This window comes from Cryptomeria japonica, chromosome 1 (genome assembly GCF_030272615.1).
Source record: "Cryptomeria japonica chromosome 1, Sugi_1.0, whole genome shotgun sequence".
NCBI lineage: Eukaryota > Viridiplantae > Streptophyta > Pinopsida > Cupressales > Cupressaceae > Cryptomeria > Cryptomeria japonica.
Window position 1 is genome coordinate 108,192,696 of NC_081405.1, and position 16,298 is coordinate 108,208,993.

A 16,298-nucleotide genomic window follows, 5' to 3' on the forward strand; every position below is an offset into this window, starting at 1 on the left:
AACAATTCAACATCCAAACTACAAAGGGGGTCATAAGGTCTTTAATTAGTTGTACCCCTTAGACAATCCCCTCTATCTAGTTTCTAGAGGAACCATCTACACCATCAGTAAGTACAAATCCATCCACACTCATTCCTTCCATATTCTGATTAGATTTCATCACCCATGTCATCTTTATTTTATCCTTTTCTTCATTGACATCAATCTTCTTTACCATATTATAAGTCTTCTCATTCTTTCCTCTCTAGAGCCTAGAAACATGTCCCGATTTATTGTAGTTATAACAACTCAGACCTTGTTGCAGACCATTTTCATTCATTATGTCATTAGACCTGCACTCAATTGTCTTGTGCCCATTTTTGTTGCATGCATAACAATATCTATTGAAATACTTAACATTTCTACCATAGCTCATACATCTATTCCACACCATCCTACTTCAACACTCATTTGTCTTATGTCGAAACTTATTGCAAGAGTAGCATTAACCATTAAATGATTGAGATCTTATCTGACTTCTACATTTTCTATCTCTATGTCCAAATTTATTGCATGAAAAATAATTACGTACCATTAAAGGATGATGAATAATTGGTTTGAGCAGGAGGAGGTTTCCTGGAATTCTTCTTAATCTGGATCAGAATGAAACTTTTTTTTTATCTTCATTAGTATTTTTCAATTCATCCTTCACCTTTTTCTTTCCTTTATCCTCTTGGTTGAGAGTCTTAGAACATTCACCTTTTTCAAAATTGTCTACTTTTGTCTTTAGATTGCTTCTGATCACTATGCATCACATCAAGCATTTCATTGCCACCTTTAAGCTTCAAGTTCTTGTCAATTAGTTCTTTTCCTTATTTTAACTGTTTCCTCAACATGATCTCTTCTTCTTCAAGTTTGGTACTTTATGTTGATTTTATATGTAGTGTTTTTTAAAGATCATCAATGGGGTATACTTTCCATCTTCAATTTTCTTTCTTAGATAACAAATGCATTAGATTCTTCATTCTTGTTTGTTCCTCTACTTTCATCTAGATCAGCAAGAGCAACACTTAATTCTCCTTCAATATCTACTGTAGACACCAAAAATTGTCCTAGCTTAGTAAAAAAAATATTTTATTTATTTAATTAATTCATTTAGCCTCTTCTAGCCATTTCCTCATTTAAATAAATACTTTTATTTATTTAAATTATCTTTCCCTAAATTAAAGAAATATTTTATTTATTTAATTGGTCCCACTTCCTCTATTAATTAAATAAATATTTTTTTATTTAATTAATTCATTATCTTTTTCCTCTCTATGACACATGTCATTTATCTCTTAATTTTCCTCTACCTACCCTCTTCATTATTTAATTATTTCTTTTACCTACCCTTTAATCCTAGCAGACCATTTATTTCTTTCTCCTCTTAATCTTATCCCTCCATTTTCTAAAGTGTCTTCTATATAAGAGGATTCTTTCTCTCTTTCTAACACCTAATATGACTATCAAGCCTTCTTGCGATCAAGTGACTTCACAACCACAATCTGTTCTTTGTTGAGCTCTTGTGCACATACAAAATCTGAGAGAAAATATATCAAACAAGATCAATGGAGATAGGAGACAATGAAGATCAAACCCTACTTGGCATGTAAATGGTATAATTATTTAATTTGTTAATTTGCATGTTCTTAGGTATCTTCATTGGTGTATGGGAATGTTTTATTGTAGAACTAGGGTTTGTTGTGGTTGGATCTTTGTATTTTTGCAATATTTTGTCATCATAATTTTTCACCATATACATCTACAACTACATTAATATCCATTTCATGTTGTTCCATACCATCTAAATCTTCAAACTCAAATATTATGTTCAAATATCAAATCTACCTTAGCTGCTAGACTATTTCTTCAAGAGCCTTGCTCTGATACCAATTGTTGAACACTTTCAGATGCTGAGAGGGTGGGGGTATGAATCAACATATATTAGAACTTGACCATTTTAGCCAATCAATTATCATTCATTCCATTTACCATATGTGTAAAAGTAGGAATTCAAAAACACAATAGCAGTCACTGAAAACCAATATTTTATGTGGAAAACCCAATGAGGAAAAATCATGTTGAGAACTATTCCACTATATGAAAAACAAGTTTCAATTTTTTAGGCTTAAGGCCAAAGAAGCTCACTACTCCCGATATGGACTTGCAAGATTGAGGAACACAAACTCAAGGAAAGATACAGGGGACTTGTGGATAGTGAAGGTCACTTCTTCAAGGCAATATAAAAACCATATGAGATTACAATAGCAATTTGATTGAATTGAAGAGAACTACATCCTTTGATATGTTGATTACAGTCCGCTGTTAATACACATCTAAAATTGCCTTCATTACTGCTCAACTACACTTGTGCAACTTCACACTTACATAATATCACTTAATAACACCATATACAACTTCTTCTGTTTCCTCCAAAATTATTTCATCCTTTATATACCATTCACAATAGAAATAACATCAATTAGGTATGTCTAATTTTATGTAATGTGTATATATAAATAGTCAACCCCAAAAAAATCTTCAAGGCAATGTGGAAGGTAGAATGAGGCGTGTGAAGAATCAAACCATGTTGAAAAATCTTTCTATCCATCCTAAAATAATGCTTATAGTTCCACACACTACTGCATGGAGAAAAACATTATAGGTCGACATGAAGAGATAAAACTTATAATGCCCACTAACCAAAATAAGTCAACACATGATGCGGACCACCAGAAACACTTGTGGATGCACCACAGATCATCATGAGACACCAACATAGCTAATCATTGAACCACATTACCAAGACTACTAAATGCAAGGAATGCAACACATTGCTATAAATTGTCACTCTGACAAACTATTGACCAGAACAATCACACTTAGGCAATAACAACCGTGGAGCACTAAGATCATCTATAAATCTCTAGAAAAGATATAATAAAATTAGATACATCATGTGAATCATCCACAATCAACTTCCACACATCCGCATGAACAGTAAACTAATCCTCTTTTATTGCACTAACTAAAGATGCATTTGGACCAAATATATCAACAAGTTTGACATTAATGGAAACACAAACTCATATTTGGAACATTGGGTCTGTTCAACAAGGTTTTCATTGAATCTCACTACCTCAATTTAGAAGTATTCCCTTTGTTGATATGAAAATTTGGTCCTTATTGAAGTCCGAAGTCCTTTAGTGTCTCAACTAGGTATATTTTTCTATATTTATTTTGGAATTCCAAATATACTCTTACAAAGGGGATATTTATTTTGGAATTCAACTACTACCTTGCATACTTAATCTTTTTTTTTGTTCACTTACATTGTATTAGTCCTCAATGACTAAACAAACTTTTCTTTAGATAACTCCATCATCATGGTAACCTACAAAAAAACATCATAGAACATAAGTCTTCTAACAGACTCAGTAAGTGCCCTTCTTCTACCTTGGAACTTTTACTTGTTTCATAATTTTCAAATAAACCATAAAATATTAATAGATAAAAGAAGCCGCAACATATTACAAGTTTCATCCGCATAGAACCAAAAAGAATTTTCTTCCATTTAACCCCACCTTTTTTACACCAACTACCTTGGGTTAGCACACAAAATATTTCATATCTCTTTAGCATAAAAGTTGTAAAAAAATGTGTAATAGCTTTAGGTTTCTTGTAGATATTACATATAGGTAAGTGCACCAAGATGGTGAACAAAAAGGGGGGTATAAATGGTCACTTTTTTTTTTCTTGAAATCAACTAAGCTTGAACTAGGAGGAGCAATTTGATGATACTTGTGCACTCAAAATTTGAAGATACCAAAATAACAAGAATTGTAGTACTCTAAATCTAGTTTCTTAAATACTAATTAATGTTTTTTTTTTAAATGGATAAGATTAAGGGGGTCAAATATTCTGTGCAAACAATTGTTCCTATTTGTTTTAGTAAAATATAACATAGTGCCTAGTGTGTGTGTCAAAATATTTATAGCTGCATTTAGTATTTTGAAAAACCCTTCGATAGAACTTTAATTACGAATGCGTAGTAGAAGTTGTGTATATTTTTGTAATTTTTTGTTAAGTGTTTTATTTTTTATGATTTTTCAAAGTGGGCGCATCTTGAAAAATTAGATACATGTCCATGTGTGTCACATAACTTGTACCAAAATAAATGAAAATGTAATTTTTTTGAAAGCCTAAAGAGTGAAGTGTAGAACAATAATATAGGATTTATTTAAAATTTGGACAACTAGTTCAAAATTTATTAAAAATGGAACACATGTATTTGAGAACTATGGAGATATTAATAAAAGATTAAAAATTAATACATTAATGTTGTTCAAATCTCAAAAAAATTATATGGCTAGAAAGATCAAAAGATGTGCAAAACTATGGTGGTAATTTTACAAATATCTACTTCACAATGTGTATACCTGTAGCATCATAAATTGTCACCTGTCTAATTGACACCTTATGTTTGTGCCCATACTTTAGCATGTCTTATTGCCAACTCCTTTCTAGCTCTGTTTGTGCCTATTCTCTATCTTTGAGGCCATAAATAACCTTTTACGGGTCCTACCATGGGATACCCACCCCATTTTAGCATTGGTTTGGTCCTTCTTGTGGTGGGACTAGGGCATGGAGCACCCTGATCTAGACCATGGCACCCTAAAACTCCATGGTCCCACTCAATCAAGCCCAAACTTAAAATGGTGTAGGGGCTATATCTCATCAGCAAGGGGTAAGTGTACCAAGATGGTGAACAAAAAATCAGACACTAGCAAACAATAACTAAAATGGATGAAACACAGTCGTGTTTTTAATAAATTCAAAAATCACGTATGCATTAAGGCTCACAAAATCTGAGCCAAAACGCGTATGGGTTCTTCAAATTAAAAACATGTAATGGTTCTTTTTAAAAACATGACCCTGTTTTAAAAAAAATAAAAATGCGACCGTGTTTAAAAAAAAAATTTAAACCCGGTCATGTTTAAAAAAAACAAACATGATTGTGTTTTTAAAAATAAAAATGTTATCACATTTTTAAAAATAAAAATGCAATCATGTTATGTTTAGAAAGAAAAAAGTGATTGCATTATGCTTACATTAAATTAGATAAGGAGCATGGATTTAGATGGCAATTCCTTTAGCATTCCCTTAGTCTTTTCATCAAGATATATACATAAAATATAACATTTAAGTATTTTGAGAAAATATAACTTATACTTTAAGTTAGATTTTATGTATATATTGTTAGGATGTTTGAGAGTTTTTTCAGATCTCCCAGAGTCATAATGCAGATTTTAGATTTTACGATATCTTATAATTTTTTAAACAATAACTTTCAGTAATCAATTGGCTTATATCATCGTTCTTTTGCTATCTCCCTATCACATTCTCTTTGTCTCCCCTAAGCTCTAGACCTATCTATTTTCCTATCTCTCTCCTTGTCCTCCCTCTCTACCCTTTCTATCTCTCTCTATCTTACTCTCCCTCTCTCTCCAAGCTCTTGATCTAATAATTTCTCAGACAATCAATTTTCAGTAATCATTAAGCTCTCTCTATGTGTGTGTGTGTGTGTAAATCTCCCTCCATTCTAGACCTATCTCTCTTCCTATCACTCCCCATCTCCCCTTCTCTCCTCCATCTCTCTATCTCACTCTCCCCTCTCCTCTAGGATTTAAAACTCTCTCTCACCTCTTTTTATATCTCCCCTCTCTTCTCTAAATATGTGACACACATTCTCTCTCTCTCTCTCTATATATATATATATATATATACATATATATATATATATATCTTCTCTCTATCTCCCCACATGCATCCCCTCTCCCTCTCTACCTCTACTTATCTACATACATCTCCCTCTCTCTCCCTTTCTCTTTGTCCCACCCTCCCATTCTTTGTCTCTACTTCCCTATCTCCCCTCTCCCTCTCTCCAAATACCTCTACCTCCCTCCCTTAGTACCTCTCCCTCTCTCTCTCTCTCTCTCTCTCTCTCTCTCTCTCTCTCTCTCTCTCTCTCTCTCTCTCTCTCTCTCTCTCTCTCTCTCTCTCTCTCTCTCTCTCTCTCTCTCTCTCTCTCTATTTTTATTTATCTCACACTCTTTATGTCCCCTCTCCTTCTCTCTACTTACCTCTCTTTTCATCCCTCTCTACTTTTAAATACCCTAACTTTGTACCTCCTTCCCTTCATACTATTATTTATCTCTCTTTCTCTACTTCCCTCCCTGCTTCCCTCTCCATACTCTCTCTAACTACTTGTCTCTATCTACCCTCGATCTATTTGAATGAGAGACAAGCTGAGACATAGAGGGTTTGAGAGAGAGAAAGAGATCGAGGGAGAGAGAGAGAAGGGTTTAGAGAGAGAGGGTTCAAGAGAGAGGGATTGAGAGAGACAGAGAGATGGAGAGAGAGAGGGTGGTTGAGAAAGAGAGAGGGGTTGAGGACATAAAAGAGATAGAGAAATAGTGAGAGAGAGGGAGAGAAAGAGGGAGAGTGAAAGAGAGAGGTTGAAAAATGGAGAGGTTGAGAAAAGGATGTTAAGAGAAAGACTAAGGTTGAGACATAGAGGGGTTGAGAGAGAGAGAGAGAGAGAGAGAGAGAGAGAGAGAGAGAGAGAGAGAGAGAGAGAGAGAGAGAGAGAGAGGTTGAGAAAGGGAGAGGTTGAGAAATGGAAGTTGAGAGAAATAAGTTAAGGTTGAGAGAGAGATTAGAAGAGAGGGATAGGGAAGGGGAGAGAGGGGAGTTGAGAAGAGAAAGAGGGAGAGATAGAGAGAAAGAGGGAGAGAGAGAGGGAGAGAGAGAGGGGTTGAGGGAGAGAAATAGATATTGAGATAGAGAGAATGAGGTTTAGTGAGAAAGAGATAAAGAGTGAGAGAGGGAGAGAGTGAGGGGTTGAGAGAGATAAAAAGATAGAGAGGGAGAGAGAAAGGGAGGTTGAGAGAGAGAGATTTGGAGAAAGGGGTAGGGATGGGGGAGAGAGAGAGGGGGGGTTGAGGAGAGAAAGTGATAGATAAATGGGTGGGAGAGAGAGAGAGGGAGAGAGGGAGAGAAGCAGAGTATGGAGATGGAACGAGGGAGGGAGGGAGAGAGAGAGAGAGAGAGAGAGAGAGAGAGAGAGAGAGAGAGAGAGAGAGAGAGAGAGAGAGAGAGAGAGAGGTGAGATAAATATTAGTATGAAGGGAAGGAGGCAGAGAGTTAGGAGAGATAAAAGTAGAGAGGGATGGAAAGAGAGGTAGGTAGAGAGAGGGAAAGGGGGGACAAAGAGAGTAGGAGGGAAGATAGATAGATAGAGAGAAAGGAGATAAATACATAAACAAAGAAGGGAGATATAGAGTATAGATATACATGGGTAAGTAGAGAAGTGGAGGGAAGGAGGGAGGGATGTAGGAATATAAAGGGAGGGTGAGATGAAGATTTTAGAGAAATAAATTTAGGTAGAAAAGGAGGGAGATGTGTGTATAAAGAGAGGGAAAGGGGAGATATATATAAGTAGAGATAGAAGGGGTGAGAGTGGAGGGAAGGAGATCTATGTAGAAAAATAAAGGGATTGAGAGAGAGGTGTGTAGAGAGAGAGAGAGAGAGAGAGAGAGAGAGAGAGAATGGTGAGAGGTAAAAATATATGTCTAGATCTTGGGGTGGAGAGGAGAGAGATAGAGAGAGGTAGAAAGAGGGGAGAGAGGGAGAGTTGTAGGGAGAGATAAGTATAAATATTGGGGGAGAAAAAGAGAGTGAGATAAGGAGAAATGGAGAGGGAAGGAGAGAGGGAGAGAGATAGGGATATATATTTAAACAAATAGAGATAGAGAGGGAGGGATGTAGAGGTATATGTAGAGAGAGAGAGAGAGAGGGGATATAGAGGTTAGTAGAGGGAAAATTTGAGAGTGAGATAAGTAGAGTGGAAGCATGGGAGGGTGGGAAAATGAGAGAGAGAGAGAGAGAGGTATGTAGGAAGAGGGGGAGAGGAGATAGAGATAAACATAGGGAAAAATAGAGATAGGTGGGGAGGGGGAGAGATAGGTGAGATAGAGATGAGATAATATGAATGAGGTAGGTAGAGAAGAGAGGAGATACAAAGTGGAAGGGTGAGAGACATAGGTTTAGAGATTCGGGAGAGAGAAGGTAATGATATATAAATAATGGGGGAGAGAGAGAGGGAGAGTGATAGGAAGAGAGATAGGTTTAGAGATTGAGGGAGATAAAGAGAGTAAAATAGAGATATAGAAATAATGATAATAGTAGCTTAGTGATTACTCAAATTTTAATGTGTGAGAAATTATAAGAGATAGAGCTTTGGGAGAGAGGAGGGAGTGAGATAGAGAGAGGTAGAGAGGGAGGAGAAGGAGAGAGATAGGAAAATAGATAGGTCTAGAGCTTAGGGGAGACAAAGAGCATGAAATAGAGAGATAGAAAGATAATGATGATAGAAGCCTACTGATTATTGAAATTTGACTATCTGAAAAAATTATAAGATCTCCTAAAATCTAAAATATACAATATGACTCCTAGAGATCTGAAACAACTCTCAAACAGCCTGACACTATATACATTAAATATAACTTAAAGGATAAGAATACTTAAATGTTATATTTTATGTATATATCTTGATAAGAAAACTAAGGGAATGCTATAAGAACAGGCATCTAAGTCCATGTTCCATATCTAACCTAGTATAAGTATAACATGATCACGTTTTTCTTGATAAACATAATAGGATCGTATTTTTTATTTTTAAGAACATGATCACATTTTTATTTTTTTTTAAACACAGTCGCATTTTTAAATAACTTTAATGCATTTTTAATTTAAAGAACCCATACGCATTTTTCCTTGTACTTAGGGTTGGATAGCAAGGATGAGGCTTGGGAGCCTTATCTCCCTCCTTTTTACATGTTTTGTTTTTCCAATTTGGTTTCTCAACTTCATCTTCATCAAGTTCATACATTATCAAATGGGTCTTTGTAAAATTGCCACAAATATTTCAACCATATTTTGAGCTTTCTAACCAATTTTTTTTTAAATTTGAAAAACATTAACATATTAGGATATATGAAATATCATGGTGGGCCAAACAGGCCCTTAAGTGGCAATGAAAAATAGAAAACAAAGTTAGGAAACTTGACCTAAAAATTTGAATAAGTTACCAACATTATTTCAAAAATATGAATGAATTCAATTTGTAGTAAATTGAACATAGTTTCTAAGCTACTAGTCGTTTTCAAGAAAAAAAATCTATTTGACAAAATTTTGAAATTTCAATGTAGTAGTACTAAAATTTCAAGAAAAAGATTAGAAGCAAGTGTTTCTCTAACCACCCTAACCATAATCAAATCATTATTTTTTTAATAAGATTTTAGATATAAGTAGAAGACTCATGTCCTGATGTGACATATATACATACACATACACATACACATACACATATACATATAGATATATACATATACATATACATATATACATATATATATATACATGTTTTAATCTTAGATATGAGAAATTTATTTTCTTTTAATCTTATAGTATATGAAGCGTAGAATGTAATGCATGTTTTGGATTCAAAAAATGTGACACCGTTTGAAAGTTATGGATATTTTTCAATCAGCCTATCAATCGAGACTTTAGTCAGAATGTCATTAGTGTTTGGCCTCTCATGATGTTGCACATACCCATTAGTCTTGAATTTATTTTACCAATGTCTCTAGAGTTCTTAGAGACAAACATGTACCATTTTTTAAATAAATTTTAAACTACTTGTCCAAAATTGAAAGAAATTATATATTATTGTTCTACACTTCATTATTTTATACTTAAAAAAAAAGAATTTTTTATTATTTTGGTGCAAGTTATGTGACATGCACAAATAGGTACCTAATTTTTAGGATGTGTCCACTTTGAAAAATCATAAAAAAATACTCAACAAAAAGTTACAAAAAAAAACACAACTTCTAGTGCTCACTCTTAACTATCTTTCTACCAAAGGGTTTTTCAAAATACTAAATTTAAAGTTATAACTTTTAGATGTGCATGTTAGACACTATGTTATGTTTTGCTAAAAAAATAGAAAAAATTTTGTGTGCACAAAAGATTTGTCCCCCTTAATATTATCCAATTTTAAAAAACTTTAGTAGTTTGGAAACTAGATTCTAATTACTACAATATTTTTTCTTTGGGTATCTTAAAACTTTGAGTGGACGAGTCTCAAATTGCTCCTCCAAACTCAAGATTAGTTTATTTTAGAAGAAAAAAAGAGTGTCCACTTATACCCCCCCTTTTTTGGTGCATTTACCCTAAGATTTGATCATTGCGGCTCCACATGACCATTGGAGGTTGGCCTAATCAGTAATTTACACAAGATCCCCTATATAAAGACATTTTATAAATCTATTTTCATATAACAACCAAAGCAATTTAACATTCATGCATCTGTGAAGCATTCATCAAACATTTTCAAATATCTTCAAGGCAACATATTCATCATCAACCATTGTGGAGAAAATTCAAGTCAATTATCATGTAAGAAAGTGTGTATGATTAGGGTTTTCTCATGTTCATGCCTTTACATACAATATTTGTGATTACATCCGAAGAGAAAAGGATTATCATCAACAATTACAGATTTGAGGTATACCTTTCAGCATTTATTTCAATATTTGTATAATTTAATTCAAGGTTAATGATAGTTCTGATACTTAAAGATAAATACAGATGCCAAGCTAATAAGATGAGAGGGGGGGGGGGGTGAATCATACAAACTTAATCTTCCATAAAAACATCAGATTCAACCTCGGTAACATATGCTTCAGTAATATAACCAAAAATGCTAAACATGCAAACTCAAAAGCATATAAACATCATAATACTCATAACACCAGATTTAATGTGGAAACCCAAATAGGGAAAAACCACTGTGGGATTTTGGACCCACTAAGAAATATACTCTTCTAGAGTATGCTCGGTTAAAAGAAAATCCTATTAAAGATTACAAACACATTGCTAGATGTGACCCGGTTAAGGGATTTCCCTCAAATCTGTTAGGATCTTCACCTTGTTAGAAGTGGCCTTGTTAAAGGATTTCAAACAATCAATCAGAATGTCACCTTGCTAGAGGGTTTTACAAATAAGACTGTTAAGTTCACTCGGTTAAGAGATTTTTTGTCACTTCACTAAATAACAGTAATAAAAATCTATCTGCAACTTCACATCTAAAATGATAAAGCAGATTCTTATTTACTCAATACAATATAGACATAGAACAAATCTTGTCCATCTCCTGGGCTCTATACTCTATCATTCAAACAGGTCTTCAAGCTTTTGTGCTCAGTAATCACTATGTAGCATCCCTATGCATACACTTGCCCGCATACATTGTTTATCAACAGTTCCTTATTTATAAACAATAGCTAACTGCTTAATCTCCTTGACCACATTTCCCATGATCAATCATAGCCATCAGATCTTCAAACTTTGACCAGGTTCAATGTATCCTTCGATTTGAAAACATTTTACCCCACCTTGGAACTTGCATATATTCTTGGAACTTGTGTTAGGGTATTGTGGTTCAATCTAGGCTGTAGATCTTCCTACCGATTTTCCTTTGCCATAGATTCTTTAACAAACTTCATTCACGGCATATCAATCATTTAATCATAGCCAGCTCATCAGCTTCCTTCATTAAATAATGCATGTAATCATTTAATGCATTATGTTATTACTCGGTTCCAACTCGGTAAATACTAAACTTCACTTTGTAGACATTCCTCCTTCATTAACCGATAGCGATAACCTTAGGGTTTATCGACTAGGTTCTTGCTCGGTAACATAGTATAGTATTAACCTTACAATTGTATGATATCAAAACAATCTAAACATCATGATCTCATCATTGCCTAACTCAGTAATAGTTGCCCATTGAATAACTTATTTCTCCCCTTTTTTTATCATATTCTTTCTGTGTCTTTTACCGACATCTTTATACTCATCAAATCATACTTCTCAAGATATGGCAACATCATACTGAATTAGAAAATCAATTTATTGACGTCAATGACAAAATAATAATATTAAGACAGTAAAACATCCTTAATCAGTTATATCCATAATCATCAACAACCTTCTCAATATCCTTATTGAAATGCCAACAATCTCTCCTTGCTTGTTATAATGCCAACAATCTCCCCCTTTGGCATTGATGGCAAAACCAATTGATTTGACCTAATTGATTCGGATTGCTATGAGATTCTAAAATGCTGAAATGCTCTCCTTCTGTCATCAGAATTCTCCCCCATACATTAGTCTTCTCTTCTTTTCTCTTCAGTCTTGCTTTTTCTTCAGTCTTCTCCCCCTTTGACAACAATGCCAAAAAGTAAAGAACTAAAACATAAGTTCTTCCTATATGAAGTGATTTCCTGTTGTTATGTATCAACTTAGTCTCAGTCAGAGCATTTATGTCTTCAATTCTTGTTCCCTGTATTGTTTCCTTCACCTTTAGAAAACCTCCTAAAGTGTGTAAATCAGCATCAACTCCTAAAAGATATTTTGTAGAGTCATCGAATTGATGCCTTCACTGAACTCGGTTAGTGAGTAGAAGATAGGGGTAGGACCCCTAACTTACTTCTGAGATACTCAAAAGTGTCCCTTGGCAGTGGCTTGGTGAAGATATTTGTTATTTGTTCCTTTGTGCTAACATACGCCAACACCACTTTCTTCTCTTGAGCTTCTTCTCTAAGACAATGATATTTGATAGAGATGTGCTTTGTCTTAGAGTGCATAACAGGATTATTTGAAATGTTAATGGCACTAGTATTGTCACAAAATATAGTTACTGGCTCGGTAACTTTCTCATTTATACCTTCCAACAGTTGTTTGATCCATGCTATGTTGGTACAATTCAATGTTGCAGCAACGTATTCAGCTTCTGTTGTTGACTGTGAAACACATCCTTGTTTCTTGCTAAGCCAACTCACTAGTCTTTCTCTTAAAAAGAAAGCTCCTCCACTTGTGCTTTTTTTGTCATCAATGTTGCCTGCCCAATCAGCATCAGTATAAACTTTTAAATCAAACTCATTTCTTTTTTGATATACTAAGCCATAATCTTTAGTGCCTTTCAAGTATTTGAAAATTCTCTTGATTACTGTCATGTGTGTTTCCTTAGGATCTGCAGTGAATCTTGCAACTATACCTATTGCATGTGCTATGTCTGGCCTGCTGTGAACAACATATTGTAACTTTCCAATCATGGATAGGTAATGTGTCTCATCAACAAATGCAGATTCATCATTCTTTGATAGTTTATAGTTGGTAGTCATAGGAGTACTTACTGGTTTTGAATCCTCCATTCCAAATTTCTTCAAGATTTCCTTTACGTATTTGGATTGAGTAATGAAAATCTCATCTTTTATTTGTAGTATCTATAAACCTATAAAATACTTTATCTCACCGATTAATGACATCTCAAATTCTTTGCTCATTTCATTTCCAAAGTTCTTACATAGAGAGTCATTTCCACAAAATATAATGTCATCAATAAATATGGCTGAGATTAGTATTCCATTTTCATCATTCTTCATGTACATATTGTTGTTTTCACTTGTTCTTATAAAACCAATCTTGATTAAATAAGAGTGCAATCTTTCATACCATGCTCTAGGTGCTTGTTTCAGACCATATAAAGCTTTGTTCAATTTACATACCTGATCTTTATTATTGTCTTCAACAAATCCTTCAAGTTGTTCAATAAAAACTTCTTCTAATATACCATTCAGAAATGCAAATTTGACATCCATTTGATATACCTTGAAATTCTTGTAAGCAGCATATGCCAACAATGTTCTTACTCCTTCAAGTCTAGCCACAGGTGCAAAAGTCTCACCATAATCAATTCCTTCTTCTTGGGCATAACCTTTACAAACTAGTCTTGCTTTATTTTGAATGACCTCACCTTTTTCATTCAGCTTGTTTTTGAAAATCCACTTTGTACCAATTACATTTTTTTCCTTCAGTCTTGGGATTAGTGTCCATGTGTCATTCTTCTTGATTTGATCAATCTCTTTTGTCATAGCATTTATCTAATCTTCACTGTTAAATGCCTCTTTCACTATTCTTGGTTCAAATTTAGATATCAAACATATGTTCTATCTCAGTTTGTTGCTTGTCATCACTGGATCATCCTTATCTCCTATAATCTAACTTGGTGCATGATGTCTTCTAACATATTTGGCTAATACAGGCTTGGTAGGCTCTGTATGATCTTCTTCATCACTCGATAACTGAATATTCTCTTCATTTCCTTCTGTAGTTTTCTTGGTAGGACTTGTCGGTTGAACATAGACAAATTCATCATAATCTTCTGGTTCTTTGGAATTTCCTTCATCATTTCTTTCTGCAAATTCAACAATTTTTACATTTGCACTTTCTACTATTTTGTTAGATGATTTGATCAAACATTTAAATGCTTTACTTCTAGAAGAATAACCAAGAAATGTTCCTTCTTCACTTTTCTGATCAAACTTGCCATTTCTATTGTCCTTGTGTACATAGTATCTACTTCCAAAGATTTTAAAATGACTCACATTAGGTTTCTTGTCATACTAGATTTCATAAGGTGTCTTCAAAGTACCTTTCTTCAGTTGTACTCATTTCAAGGTGTAAACTGCTGTGCTTATTTCTTCTCTCCAAAATGTTTGTGGCACTTTCTTTTCAATCATCAGGTTTCTAGCACAATCCACAATAGATCTGTTTCTTCTCTCAGCTATCCCATTTGGCTGTGGAGTTCTCGGTGCAAAGACTTGTCTTTTTATACCATGATCATTGTAGAATAAGTTGAACTCATCAGATGTGAACTCTCCTCCTCTATCTGATCTAAGACATTTCAGTTGTCTTCCTGTTTCATTTTCAACTCTTGCCTGGTACCATTTAAACATTTGAAAAGCTTCTGATTTTTCTTTTAAAAACATTACTGACATCATCCTTAAGTAATCATCCACAAATAATATGAAATATTTATCACCATAATAACTTTGAACTTTCATAGGACCACAAATATCAGTGTGCACAAGATCTAAAATTCCCTTAGAAGTGTAGGACTTACTTGTAAAGCTTGATCTTGTCATTTTACCCATCTGGCATCCTTGACACATAGAATTATCAGGTTTTTCAAGACTCGGTAGACCTCTTACTTGGTGCTTCTTTCTTATTTTGATTAGATTATCAAAATTTACATGACAAAACCTTTTATGCCATAACCAAGTATCATCTATCTTTGCATACAGACACTTATTCCGAATTGAGTCAAGGTGAAATGTGTTACCTTATGTTTATGTCCCGGTAGCAGCTAACTTTCCATTCTTGTCATGAACTTTGACAATTCCTTTCTGAAATTCTATTCGGTATCCTGTATTTTAGCTATGCTACACTCAACAAATTGTATTTCAAACCTTCAACCCAATAAACATCAATGCATCTTGCATTGTCAAGAAGTGTTATAGATCCTTTACCTTTTACCGGACATGGTGCATCATTACCAAATCTTACATAGCCTCCATCATAGTCTTCTAACATAACAAACTTGTGTTTATCACCTGTCATGTGATGTGAGGATCCACTATCTATGATCCAAGAATCATTAATATTTATGTGAGATATAAGGGCTTTTTCTTCATACCTTTCTTCATCTGATCCATCTTTGATAGCCACATAAACTACTTCCTCTGTATCAGTTTCATCTGATTTATCATCATTGGATTCCTCATCGGCTTTTAAGCATGACTTTCTATCTCTTCTTCTGAAGTCTCGATGTCTTATGTAATGATTATCTTTCTGTCTATCATCTTGGTAATCTCTCTTTTCAGTAGAATATTTGTCAGGACAATTAGAAGCCATATGTCTTATCTTATCACAATCGAAACATTTCAAAGGTAGTTTTCCTTTATACTTACCTTTGCCTCTTGGTAACCTTCTAGCTAATAGTGCTTCAAACTCTTCTTGCTTTCTGATTTCCTCATATAGTTTGTGTACTTCCTCCATGTTCTTGCGAAATCTTTCACTTGCTCCACTGCGATCCCCTTTAGTGTACTTACTCATTCTATCATTGTAATCATCAGATTCACCAATGTGAAAAGAACTAAATGCATATTCAACTTTATTTACCGATGACCCACTATTATCAAAGTTACTTAACTCAAATGCATGTAGCTTACCAATAGTAGCATCTAAAGAAACTAGCATATTAGGTACAGACCTCAATTCATTGATTGCAGAGACTCGGATTG